The sequence below is a fragment of the Mustela lutreola genome, chromosome 8 (genome assembly GCF_030435805.1).
Source record: "Mustela lutreola isolate mMusLut2 chromosome 8, mMusLut2.pri, whole genome shotgun sequence".
In the NCBI taxonomy this organism is placed as follows: domain Eukaryota; kingdom Metazoa; phylum Chordata; class Mammalia; order Carnivora; family Mustelidae; genus Mustela; species Mustela lutreola.
Window position 1 is genome coordinate 59,728,882 of NC_081297.1, and position 13,942 is coordinate 59,742,823.

A 13,942-nucleotide genomic window follows, 5' to 3' on the forward strand; every position below is an offset into this window, starting at 1 on the left:
ATGTATATTACATTAAAATCACTGATACAACAACTTAAATAATATTGACAAAGTTTGTTATCCTAGATCTTTTTTAAAATATAAAACTCTTTTATTTTTTAAAAGATTTTATTTATTTATTTCACAAAGAAAGAGATTACAAGTAGGCAGAGAGGCAGACAGAGAGAGAGGGGAAAGCAGGCTCTCTGCTGAGCAGATAGTCCAATGAGGGACTCGATCCCAGGATCCCAAGATCATGACCTGAGCCAAAGGCAGAGGCTTAACCCACTGAGCCACCCATATGCCCCTAAAATATAATAGATGAAAACTATTTCTTTTATATTTTTATTTTTATATTATTTTTTAATTTTATTTTTATATTATCTTTTATATTATTTATTTTATATTTTTGAAGATGAAAACTATTTTCTTAAACCTTGTCTCTCTTTTTTTTTTTAAGATTTTATTTATTTATTTGACAAACAGAAATCACAAGTAGGCAGAGACAGGCAGAGAGAGAGGAGGAAGCAGGTTCCCCACTGAGCAGGGAGCCCAAGCGGGGCTCAATCCCAGGACCCTGAGATCATGACCTGAGCTGAAAGCAGAGGCTTTTAACCCACTGAGCCACCCAGGCACCCCTTAAACCATGTCTCTTAAAGACAGCATTAATGAATGGAATAAATGAAAAACATTTTGGAACAAGGGTTACCACCTAGAGGGTACAGGAAAGAGCTTGGTACCATGTAAAGCTCCAGGAGCCACTGTAGTGAGGAATAACAGATTGAGAAAGTTAAGCAGGCTTGAGAGTATCTTTCCACTTCATTAAAATTATCTATTGTAGTTATTATGGTGTTCCCCTTTAGTTCCTTGGAATATCAAAGTTCTTCAAAAAATCATTGTCACTGGAGTCCAGTGAAGATAACAGTAAACCTTGGGTTTTAGTTGTAGTAACTGGGCATACAGTAAGAGATGATCCTGCCTCATCTTTGGAGAAAGTGAGTATTTTACAGGACAAATGAGAGCCAGTTACAGCACAAGCTAACTGATTTTTGCCAGGAAATTGAAAAGCATATTGTCTTCTATCCATTTATATAAGAGATACTCAAAACCAAAAGTTTTTAAGGATGTTAGTAACACTAAGTGTGATAGCTAATGAAAAACTATAGAACAACTATTGAGCCAATGCAAAAATTAGCGCGTTCTTTTTTTTTTTATTAATTTTTTATTTTTTATAAATATATATTTTTATCCCCAGGTCTGTGAATCACCAGGTTTACACACTTCACAGCACTCACCAAAGCACATACCCTCCCCAATGTCCATAATCCCACCCCCTTCTCCCAAACCCCCTCCCCCCAGCAACCCTCAGTTTGTTTTGTGAGATTAAGAGTCACTTATGGTTTGTCTCCCTCCCAATCCCATCTTGTTTCATTGATTCTTCTCCTACCCACTTAAGCCCCCATGTTGCATCACCACTTCCTCATATCAGGGAGATCATATGATAGTTGTCTTTCTCTGCTTGACTTATTTCGCTAAGCATGATACGCTCTAGTTCCATCCATGTTGTCACAAATGGCAAGATTTCATTTCTTTTGATGGCTGCATAGTATTCCATTGTGTATATATACCACATCTTCTTGATCCATTCATCTGTTGATGGACATCCAGATTCTTTCCATAGTTTGGCTATTGTGGACATTGCTGCTATAAACATTCGGGTGCATGTGCCCCTTTGGATCACTACGTTTGTATCTTTAGGGTAAATACCCAATAGTGCAATTGCTGGGTCATAGGGCAGTTCTATTTTCAACATTTTGAGGAACCTCCATGCTGTTTTCCAGAGTGGCTGCACCAGCTTGCATTCCCACCAACAGTGTAGGAGGGTTCCCCTTTCTCCGCATCCTCGCCAGCAAAACCACAATGAGATATCACCTCACACCAGTCAGAATGGCTAAAATAAACAAGTCAGGAAATGACAAATTAGCAAGTTCTTCAACCTCAGTTTCAAAATATGCATTAAAGAGACATAAATGGAAATTTAAGAGGGAAAAAATCTTTCTCTGCGGAAGACAAGAATGAAAGTTTTAAATGTAAACTGAATAGTTGACTATTTTGTGGTGTAAGTTGTGTGAATTAACACCCAATGGCCTTTATAAAATATGTGTCAATAATCTTGAAAAAAGACACAGTACATTACAGTAATTTTAGCACAGATACAATTAAAGTGGCATAGTGAGTTGAAGGAAACCATGATAGGAATGAAGTTTGTAGATGATACCTTTGTAAATATATACAAAATTTCTAAGTGAGTATCTTTTTCCTTGAAATTTCATTTCCAGGAATTATTACAAAATCATGCAATAATTTTCATAAAAACCTGTTTTTTGGAGACATTTCATCCTTTGTAGAAAACAAAGGTTCATAAAAGGTTGTTGGAAATTGATTCAAAACTTTAGCTATTTTCATACAAAGTTTTTAAATAATAAGAATTTACCAAAATAAAGAGCATTAGAAACGGTGAATACCCAAATTTGTATCAACATGGATGGGACTGGAGGAGATTATGCTGAGTGAAATAAGTCAAGCAGAGAGAGTCAATTATCATATGGTTTCACTTATTTGTGGAGCATAAAGAATAACACGGAGGACATTGGGAGATAGAGAGGATAAGTGAGTTGGGGGAAACTGGAGGGAGAGACAAATGATGAGAGATTATGGACTCTGAGAAACAAACTGAGGGTTTTGGAGGGGAGGGGAGTAAGGGTTGGGTGAGCCTGGTGGTGGGTACTAAGGAGGGCACATATTGCATGGAGCACTGGGTGAGGTGCATAAACAATGAATTTTGGAACACCAAAATATATATATATATATTAAATTACATTAAATTTTAAAAACTGGAATTACATAAATACAGTGGACTGAAATTAAATAGAATTAAATGAAGTATATTTTAGAATAGAAATGTCAAAATATTTATATTTTAAGAAAAATAACATGTGAAAAATTATTTAAATATGTAAATTTTTTACCTCCAGTTTGAATATCTTACTGACGGAGTCCTCAAGAAAGCCAAACAACTACCAAGAAAAATACAACTATTTACCTGTTTGAAAGCTAAAGCAAGTCACAGATGCTATTTAATAGTTCAGCCTACATAAAAGGTAATAATAATCATGCATATCATGAAACCACCACCCTCTTTGCTTTATTACCTTTCATGCTGCCTGAACTATTAATGTTAGATACTGGCACATATAAAAGTTTAATAATTAAAATTAGTGACAAAGCAGTTTCTTTTTTTTAAGATTTATTTATTTATTTATTTATTTATTTATTTGAGAGAGAGAGAAAATGAGGGCTAGGGGCAGAGAGGGAGAGAGAGAATCTCAAGCTGACTTCCCATTGAGTGCAGAGTTTGACCTGGGGCTTGATCCCACAGCCCCAAGATCAGACCTGAGCCAGAAGCAAGAGTCAGACACTTAAATGACAGTACCACCCAGGTGCCCCAGAAAGAAATTTCAAGAGGAAACCCAAATAGGACAGAAGATAGCTTTGAATATGTAGGCAAATGAATAAGATATATATGTATCTATAGAACAATATGTCTTACCATTAACTATAAGTCTAGGATTGCTAGTTTTAGAGCTATCCCAGTAAAAAAGATAGCAGTTCCTGATGTCAACAAACTTACCTTCTCACTGAAGTAACAATTATGTGTTATGAGAGCACAAATAAGGACCAGTCAATACAGACCTGAAGTTGAGAAGACTTCTCAGTAGAAATGATGCTCAAAGTGAAAATCACAAATAAGGAGTTGTACCTGGGTAGTTTTGGAGACTAGGAAGTAAAGATGGAATGTGGAAGGACAGAGAGAGATGTGGAAGAAGAGTTTTTTTGTTTTTTGTTTTTTTTTCCCAGATAATCAGTGTAAACCACTTAACACAAGGCCTACGACATGATAAATTCTCAGTAAATATAATCTATTCCTCTTACTATAAGAAATGTGGAGTAGAAAGAAGGTATCACTTACACAGACCATAAATCCCACTTAGGATTTTGTGGTTTTGAGGTCATGTCACATGAATTATCTGTAGGACAGAGATAATAGTAGCTGACATATATGAAGCATATACTATGCATCAGATTTTATCATAAATACATTACCTCATCTAATCATTTTAACTGTATATGGTAGATACTCTTATTATCTCCATTTTAGTGATTAAAACACCCTGAAGGCCTGAGACGTTGGGAAACTTGCCTGAAGTCATTAGAGATGTGGGCAGGAAAGCCAGGTATTGCATGATGGAGGTCTCACAACAGGTGTGCTCTTAATCAGCATGATGCTGCCACTACAGCTTAGAGTGAGAAAGAGAGTATAGACAGGTGTGTAGGGAGTATATTCAGTATTTTTAATTTGATTCTGAACTTAGTGATAATGAGGTATTACAATGTTTTCCATACTTAAACTGACTGAAATAGGTGAGGTTTTTTCCAGCTGTGTATCATTGGTCCCAACATTTCTTCATATGAAGTAGATAAATTGTGCATTAAAATACTCTCTGTATCATGTATCCAGTGGATACTGAGTGTAAATTACATACCACCAGAGAAACTTAAGAGAGTCAGAGGAGTGATCCAACAATTTAGAAGTTGAAACAGGAAACAAGACATAAGCACATGCTTCATTATCGTGCCACGATGCAAAATACAAGTCACAGATGGGTCAGCAGCCCTGATGGAGTCCAGATCAGCTGTTATACATTTACATTTTATATGACCAAATCTTTAAGAAAAGGCATAAAACAAACTAAATTGATATATTCATCTTTGAAATAAAGAATAAATGCTAGATATAAGAATAAATCATAATTTTGTTGAATCACAATCTAATCACATGAGAAAATCCATTCTTGGGTATAGATTAAAGCTGTGAGGGAAAAGAAAATGAGACGGTAGAATAATTTTTTTTAAATATGTTTAAAAATCTATCACAAAACTGCCAAAAGAATAAAATAAAATAAACAATTAAGTAGCTAGAGTATTGGCAATATCAATTTCTAATTTATAGAAGAAACCACATGTTCCTTTGTATGCTGTCTCTGGTAGTCACTGTTTATTGCCATCTAGCTTTGACACACTCTATTCAAATAAAATATCTCTAAATTTTACATAAAATTGAATAAAATTTAGTAGTCAGTAATGAAAAACCACACAGTAACAGCCTTCATCTTATTGGGACTGACAGAGGACCCTCAACTTCAGATTCCAATTTTTATATTTCTACTTCTCACTTATATGTTGAGTACAACTGGCAGTCTGACCATCATATCCCTCACTTTAGTTGACTCTCACCTTAAAACACCAATGTACTTTTTCCTACAGAATTTTGCTTTATTATAAATTTCATTTACCTCTGCATGTATCCCTAGATACTGGTACAACATAGCAACAGGTGACAAGGTCAATTACATATAATATTTGTGTTATTCAAGTTTTTTCATCAACATCTTTGGAGTAACATAATTTTTTCTCTTGGCTACAATGTTCTATGACTGCTATGTAGCCATCTGCAAACCCCTGCATTATGTGACCATCATGAACAAGAGAGTCCGCAAGAGACTTGTCCTTGGCTGTTGGATGACTGGCTTGTTGATCATATTCCCACCACTTACTCTGTTGCTAAATTTGAAATTCTGTGATTAAAATGTCATTGATTATTTTTTTCTGTGATGCATCTCCAGTCTTGAAGATTTCATGCTAAGACACATGGCTCATAGGGCAGTTGGTTATCGTCTGTGCTGTGCTGACCTTCATTCTGACCCTTCTGTGTGTTCTTCTGTCTTACATTCACATCATCAAGATCATTCTACAATTCCCCTCTTCCCAACAAAGAAAAAGAGCTTTTTCTACTTGTTCCTCTCACATGATTATTGTTTCCATCACCTATGGAAGCTGTATCTTCATCTATGTCAAACCTTCAGCAAAGGAATCGTCGCAGTGCTAATGTCATTCATAGCTCCCATGTTGAACCCATCCATTTACACTCTAAGAAACAAACAGGTGAGACTAGCCTTCAGTGAGTCCTTCAGAAAATTTGCATTAGTCTCAAAAAAGTAAACAAATGCTCAAGTTCATAAATAAAATAACAAGCTAAGCATAAACCATCAAACTCTTAATCTCTTTGTCTCTTTTTAACATGATCTCTATTTAGGTTAACTTTCTCAAACATTTTTTTCTTCCGGAATTAATATATTTCACCACCTGAGTTCATTCCTTTAACTCCCCACCCTGCAAACAAACCCAAGAATCCCAATCAGAAGACATGATAATAATTTTCTATTAACTGTAATCCTGATGTTACTTCTAATCTCACAAACAAAATTGCAATATAGAAAAATAAAACAAATGAGTACCAAGCAATGAAATAAATCGTTTATTTTATATTTAAATAATTGATTTAAAGTGCTCTTCTAATCATCTAATCTAAGTATTGTTGAATTTTAATTGACTAATAAAACTTATTGAGTACCTAGTGTTGGCAGGTCAAATTCTAAGCCAAAAAAAAAGAAAAAAATTAAGTAGTCATATGCACAGTATGGAGCCCAACACAGGGTTTGAGCTCATGACCTTGAGATCAAGATCTGAACTGAGATCAAGAGTCAGAGGCTTAACCAACTGAGCCACCAAACCACTGCTCTAGGTAGAAATTTTTAATTAGTAATATCCCTGATTGTACTTAGCTCAGTATTTTTCTTTTTTTAAAGCAGCAGTGGTGGGTTAGTGGTGGGAGAAAGGGTTAAATGCGTGATGGGTATTAAGGAGAACATTTGTGATAAGCACTGGGTGTTATATGTAAGTGATGAATCACTAAATTCTACACCTAAAACTAATATCACACTGTATGTTAACTAACTGGAATTTAAATAAAAATTTTAAAAAGGAAAAAAAAAGGCACTACTGGCAAAAACTAATATGATATAATTGAAAAGTAAAGAAAATAAGAATAAATACATTCCAAATAAATGTGTCTTAAATGGAAGTAGAATTTGATATCTAAGATCCTGTATTTGTAAATACACACACACTCATATAAAATGCTAAAATTTTAAAAGTAAAAGATTCACAGACTATACAAAATACATAATGTTTTAAATGTGAGAAAAAGCTATTTTCTAAAAAGTTATGGTAAGTTCAGTGTCAAAATGTTAATTGCTATTGAGGAATTAAAGAAGTTGTTAAAATTATGAAAAATATTCAATTGTTTAAAGTACAAATATTCAAATTCAAAATGTAGTTAAATTAACCAATAAATTTTTTATATTATGAAAAAAGAATTTCAAAAGAAATCTAGAAAACAAATTATCAATATACATGGAAGTCTAAGATAATTGAAAAGGAATTCCAAATGAAAAGTTATAATTAAAATATTAGTTACATTTTTTTCATGAAGTAAATGGCATATAGGTTAGAAGACAACAAAATGTACATTAGTTTTTCTTAAAATTTCTTCTATTTTTAAATTAAGGCTCATAAAGCTACTATGTAAATTTTCATATTGGTAAGTTTTCTCTTGTCTTTCTGGCATCCAGGTCTAATGACCATCCTTTTGGACTGGTATCTCTAGAATATGGCACTTGCATTTGCCTTTGTTAAAAAGAAAAGAAAAAAAAAGTCTCTCTTCCTCATTTTTTTCATTCCATTTCCTCTATTTTTCACTTAGGTCTCAACATGAATGTCATCTATTTATAGGCTATCTCTTCCTCTCCCACCACACAAACATACATACTAAATCTGGAGAAACTCTTTATCCTACCTGCTGTTTTGACCTAAACTTTCTCTTCTTTAGTACTAATTCACTAAAATTTTGTTTATATTGTGTATCTAAAATCTTCTAGAAAGGCAAACTCTACTTTTATGCATACTTTACTATATATAAAAGCTAGTAAATAAATGATATTGAATATATTATTTTCAAATATACTGAATGAGAAAGCATCACAATTACTGAAAAAGATTGTTACTTATTAAAGAAAAATGATAATTTCTGTCAAAAAATTTCATGAAAGAATCAAATGGGTTAAATATGCTATAGATTTTTAAAGAACTTTAAATCAAGATTTAACTACCCTGCTACATTTGATTTCGATTTTAAGATATGGAAAAAAATTAACAAAAGTTGTCATTTACTGAGAGATCAATTTAGGCTAACTTTACATGAGCTACAATATTATCTATATATGAATTTACTTTATTTTTTTATGAATTTACTTTAATACACACATATGCACACACATATTTTTTTAATGGATATTCTTCCAAAGACCACTGGAGTTGGTTTTTAATCTTTGTTTCATAGATTGGTAAACTGAGATGTGGGACTATTAGGTAGCATTAATAAGTGTTGGAGCCAGGGTTCAGTCCTGTTTCATGTTATTCCAGGTCTGTAATTTCTATAGGATATGGCACTGCCTTTTCAGGATTGCACACATAATCATCAAAATTACATCAGGGAACATCTTAAGAAATTTTATTTTATCTAAAACACTCAATGATTAGATCAAGAAAGTGGAATAAAATCTAAACAAATAGAGGTTGATAATTTTATAATTGGGTAGAATTAATCAAGATCAAAATATCATTATTTGATGAAGAATTTATTATGTAAAAATTAAATTACTTATTGAAATGTCACATTGTATTGACTATCTTGCAAAATGTATGATTTTTAAAATATGTAATTGAATAAAGAAAAGCTAATAATCTACTATATAGTAATAAGGAAGAAGTAAACACCACTTAAAATGTAATTCAGAGACTTCCAGGGAGGATGGCAGAGTAAGAGAATCCTAAGCTCACCTCACCCCATGGACACTCTTAGATAATAGCCACATCAGTGTAAATAACCCAAAAAATGACCTGAAGACTGGCAGAACAGACCCTCCACAACTAATGGTAGAGAGGAGGCCACATCAAAGATGGTAGGGAAGGGTGGCCACTCAGTCAGGAATAAAACTGACTACAAGACTGCCTACAAGAGGGAGAGACATACAAGCCTATAGAAAGGAAAAGGCAGACCCCACACCAGGCATCTCAGGCAGGGGAGAAACACACTGGGAAGATGAATCTCCATAACATTTGGCTTTGAAAACCAGAGAGGCATAACTTTAAGAGTTTATAATCAATAGAACTTACCACCTGGAACTTTAAAAATCAGCAGGCTTGGCTCTGGGAGAGCAGCAGGGCAAAGCAAACGGATTCCCTGCCGTTAAAGAAACAGTATAAAAAACATCACCACTGAGATACAACATAAAAGCAACAGTTTGAAAAACGCTGGTAATATGGGAAGGAGACTTAATTATTAATCTCAGAACATGTCCTGGAGGGGCAGGGATCTTTAGGAGTCTTCTCCAAGAACAAAGAGTGGGCAGGCACTGTTTCCCTTCACCATCATTCACAGACACCTGCAGAAGCCAGTCCAAACACTCTCTACCTAGCTTGCTAACAGTACGCCCCATGCCCAAGCTTTCCTGCAACATGCCCCCTCCAATCTAACCTTGACAGGCACTCCACAAAGCAGATCCAGGACTCCTCCCAGGCCGACTGGCACAAATCTTGCTAACACTATGCACCCCATCCTCATGTTCTCCTGCAGACCAGCCCTCAGCAGGAGTCCATCCAAAGCAGGACCACAAGTGTAACATTGTGCAAGCAGCCCTAACAGTGGCCAACACCACTCTAAAATGACTCCTACCCAAGGGCAAGGGAAAGAGAACCACATATGCCAGTCCAACTCTGACCCAAGCATAGGACTAGGGGCAGATATCTGATCTGACTGCAGGCCAGGCCCACAAATGAAGGCCTTTCAGGAATAAGGCGTGAAAAAACCCTGCCATTTGGTGTGACCACAGCTTTGGCAAATGCCTGATTAGACCCAACTGAAACCCAAGGCAGCCACAGACTGGCATATTAATAATACAGGAACTAAACTTCTTCAAACTGACAAAGTGAGCCATTGAAGATGACTAAACTAAAGGCAAACATGGCTTGGCAACAATAGGGTGCACACAATGCACATAGGAGACACCCCTAAAGCACCAGGTTCAGGTGAACAGGGGACACTTGCATTTCAGTGTATTACAGGACCTCTTCTTCATACAGCCACTACTTCCAAGAGCAGGAGACGCACCTAAATTTCATAACACAGAGAAACAGACGGAGAGTGGAAAGAGAGGAATACTTCCCAAAGGAAAGAACAGGACAAAATCATAACAAGAGAGTTAAATGGAATGGAGACAAGCAATATATTGATAAAGAATTTAAAGTAATGGTCATAAAGATACTCACTGGACTTGAGAAAACAGTGAAGGACCTCAGTGAGACCCTCAACAAAGAGATAGAAAATATTAAAAAAAAAAAAAAACAAGTAGTGATGAAGAACTCAATAACTGAAATAAAAAATACACAAGAAGGAATAAATAGTAAACAAGAGGAAGCTGAAGGATGAATCAGCAATCTAAAAGACAGAGTAATAGAAAACAATCAAGTTGAATAGGAGAAAGAAATAAGAATATTTAAAAAATGAAAATAGAATAAGAGAACTCAGTAACACCATGAAGCATAATAGCATTCTCATTATAGGGATCTCAGAAGGAAAGGGGAGATAAAAGGGGGCAAAAAATATATATTATTTGAAGAAAAAAGATGAAAACTTCCCATATCTGGGAAAAGAAACAGAAATCCAGATTCAGGAGGCATAGAGAGCACCCAATAAAATCCTTACCATCAGGTCCGAAGTCTCAACAGTATTCTGGTGCTTATGGTTCCTCAGTTTTTGATGAAGAATTGAAAAGAAGAGTAGCTGAGGAACAGGCGTTGGAGCAAACCAAGAAAGAGTCAGAAAATCAGAAACAACTAAAGCAAGGCAAAGAACTGAACTGAAAGGACTTTTGCCAATGAACAGTTAACCAGAGCAGTTCTTCACAGAAGGATATCAAGTGAAGAAGAACAAACCAAGGAAGCACCTGGCTAAACAACTGGAAGAGAAAGATCCAGTGATAAAGAGGCAGGATGTATTCTATAAAGAGCAACTGGCTAGAGGAGAGGAGCTCAGAATTCTACAAAGTTACCATTGAAAAAATATCAGAAAGTTGCTGAAGACAGGGAAGCAAAGTTCAAGCAATATGAGTTTCATCCTGGCTGGGCTGATATGCAGACCAAAATTCTCCAGCTGTAGTAACATGTCTGACGGGAATCAGGGTAACACTGACCTGATACACATGAATTTGGAAGTGTCCCTGTCTTCAAATTTTTAGCACTCATTGAAAAGGACTGGCATTTATTCTTGAAACATTTAGTAAAATTCACCAGTGAAGCCATATTTACAAATTTCCCTTAGGTTTATTTTTTGGAACATGAGTAATTTTTAAGTGTGCTATTCAGTTTCTAGATACTTTGCTGGAGATCCCTCTTTTAATACACAATTTTAAGAACACATTTTGTGAAAGTTGAATGTTCTTGCACTAAGATTTGTTTTATGGCTCAGAATGTAGTTTATCTTTACAAATGTTCAGTGTACATTTAGAATGAATATATTCTTCTTTTATTGGGTGGATTATTCTATAGATGTCAGTTAACCTCACTGTTTCATAAGTTTACAAGTCCTCATTTTCCTTGTTAATCTTCTGCCTAGTTGTTCTATCCATTAGTCATTAGTCGATAGCATTGTTCAAATCCTCCATATCCTTACTGATTTTCTGCTTATTTGTTCTGCCAGTTATTGAGAAAGGAGGACTGAAATATCCTATTATGTATTTGTCCATTTTTACTTACATTCTATCAGTTTTTGTTTCAGATAATTTGAAACTATGTTATTAAGAGCATAAAATCTGAGAATTTCTGTCATTTTAATAAATTGAACTCTATCATTTTGAAATGACCATTCTTCTTTCTGATATTAAACTTTGTCCTAAAATCTAGTTGTCTAGGGGAACCTGGGTGACTAGTCAGTAAAGTGCTCAACTCTTGTTTTTGGCCCTGGTCATGGTCTCAGGGTCATGAGATAAAGCCCCATGTTGGGTTCCCCAAAGTCTGCTTGAGATTCTTTCCCACTCCTCCCTCTGCCACTCCTTTCACTCTCTCCCTCCATCTGATAAGTAAATCTTTATAAATAAATAAATAAATAACAAAACATAGAATATTTTGACTAGAAATATATTATAGAAATGTATATAACCCATTAAAAAAAGATATACCCTAACATGGAGGACATGGGGAGATGGAGAGGAGAAGGGAGTTGAGGGAAAATGGAGGGGGAGATGAACATGAGATACTATGGACTCTGAAAAACAATCTGAGGTTTTGAAGGGGTGGGAGTGGGAGGTTGGGAGACCCTGGTGGTGAGTATGATGGAGGGCACGTATTGCATTGAGCACTGGGTGTGGTACATAAACAATGAATGTTGGAACACTGAAAAGAAATAACATAAAATAAAATGAAAAAAAAAAGATATATTTTTTCTTAATTATATCTTATTTTAAACATTCTGCTTCAGAGAAATAGAATGGTGAGACATGCGAGCTCAGGGATGAAATTATGGCTTTTATTGATATTTTTAAAGTTACATATGTATTTAAACATTATCCTTTGATATATATTTTTTGATTCTTACAGAGAAAATACTCTAATATGTGATTTGTGAAAATCACACCAGAGTCACTGGGTTTATTCTTCTCGGTTTTACAAATAACCCTGAGATGCAAGTTTCCCTCTTTATTTTGTTCCTCGTCATCTATACAGTCACTTTGTTGGGCAAATTCCTTATCATCACAGTCATCAGTGTGGATCCTGCTCTTTAAAACCCATGTACTTCTTTCTCTGAAATCTATCACTTCTTTTTTTTTTTTTTTTTCAGCATAACAGAATTCAATGTTTTTGCACCACACCCGGTGCTCCATGCGTGTATGCCCTCCATAATACCCACCACCTGGCTCCCCCAACCTCCCACCCCCTGACCCTTTAAAAACCTCAGGCTGTTTTTCAGAGTCCATAGTCTTTCCTGGTTCATGTCCCCCTCCATTTTCCCTCAACTTCCTTCTCCTCTTCATTTCCCCATGTCCTCCGTGTCATTTGTTATGCTTTTCAAATAAGTGAAACCATATGATAATTGACTCTCTCTGATTAACTTATTTCACTCAGCATAATCTCTTCCAGTCCCGTCCATGTTGATACAAAAGTTGGGAGGGAGACAAACCATAAGTGACTCTTAATCTCACAAAACAAACTGAGGGTTGCCGGGGGGAGGGGGTTGGGGAGAAGGGGGTGGGATTATGGACATTGGGGAGGGTATGTGATTTGGTGAGTGCTGTGAAGTGTGTAAACCTGGTGATTCACAGACCTGGGGATAAAAATATATGTATATAAAAAATATATGTTTATAAAAAATAAAAAATTATAAAAAAAAAAAAAAAAAAAAAAAAAAAGTTGGGTATTCATTCTTTCTGATGGGGGCATAATACTCCATAGTGTATATGGACCACATCTTCCTTATCCATTCGTCCATTGAAGGGCATCTTGGTTCTTTCCACAATTTGGTGACCATGGCCATTGCTGCTATAAACATTGGGGTACAGATGGCCCTTCTTTTCACTATATCTGTATCTTTGGGGTAAACACCCAGTAGTGCAATTGTAGGGTCATAGAGAAGCTCTATTTTTAATTTCTTAAGGAATCTCCATACTGTTCTCCAAAGTGGCTGCACCAACTTGCATTCCTATCAACAGTGTAACAGGGTTCCCCTTTCTCCACATCGTCTCCAACACACGTTGTATCCTGTCTTGCTAATTTTGGCCATTCTAATTGGTGTAAGGTGGTATCTCAATGTGGTTTTAATTTGAATCTCCCTGATGGCTAGTGATGATGAACATTTTTTCATGTGTCAATAGCCATTTGTATGTCTTCTATT

The 13,942-nt window shown here is 35.4% G+C and overlaps 2 pseudogenes; both read left to right on the forward strand.

Annotated features, from left to right (window-relative positions):
* Positions 1-5,181: 5,181 nt before the first annotated feature.
* LOC131839749 (olfactory receptor 6C2-like) lies at positions 5,182-6,099 on the forward strand (annotated as a pseudogene).
* A 4,584-nt stretch (positions 6,100-10,683) lies between these two features.
* LOC131839750 (MICOS complex subunit MIC19-like) lies at positions 10,684-11,215 on the forward strand (annotated as a pseudogene).
* Positions 11,216-13,942: the final 2,727 nt, after the last annotated feature.